We start from the raw sequence: 363 nt of genomic DNA, 5'->3' as shown, positions 1-363 counted from the left end.
TGTGATTTGATATCTCGACCATACAATATTTTTTTTAGATTATCAAAATCTATCTCATCTTCATATGCACATCTCATTTTCCACTTCATTTGTTTATTAATTTTATCCTTTTATTATGTTTCGTACATGTTGAAAAGCTCACATATTCACGGCATTTTTTCTTTCTTTTTCCCTCCTTGCACGGTGTAGCTTCCTCGACTGATTGACCAGGTTCGTACACGTGCTACACATCCGATAATCGTTTTGTTTGTTTGTTTGTTTTATGTGTTATTGTTTTATTGTTTATGTTTTTGTTTATGTGTTGTACATAAGGCACTGTCATCTTGCGAGTCAGATATGGAAGACAGTGTATATCCAAGGGTC

The 363-nt window shown here is 33.6% G+C and overlaps 1 protein-coding gene across 1 annotated transcript in view; it reads left to right on the top strand.

The window, feature by feature from the left end:
- Positions 1 to 363, top strand: part of LOC119585774 (E3 ubiquitin-protein ligase lubel-like) — a gene marked incomplete in the record, with an annotated part of 47027 nt that overhangs the window by 34197 nt on the left and 12467 nt on the right.

Source organism: Penaeus monodon, chromosome 20 (assembly GCF_015228065.2).
Source record: "Penaeus monodon isolate SGIC_2016 chromosome 20, NSTDA_Pmon_1, whole genome shotgun sequence".
Taxonomy (NCBI): domain Eukaryota; kingdom Metazoa; phylum Arthropoda; class Malacostraca; order Decapoda; family Penaeidae; genus Penaeus; species Penaeus monodon.
Note: the sequence above shows the minus strand (reverse complement) of the source record. Positions and strands in the feature narration are given on the sequence as shown.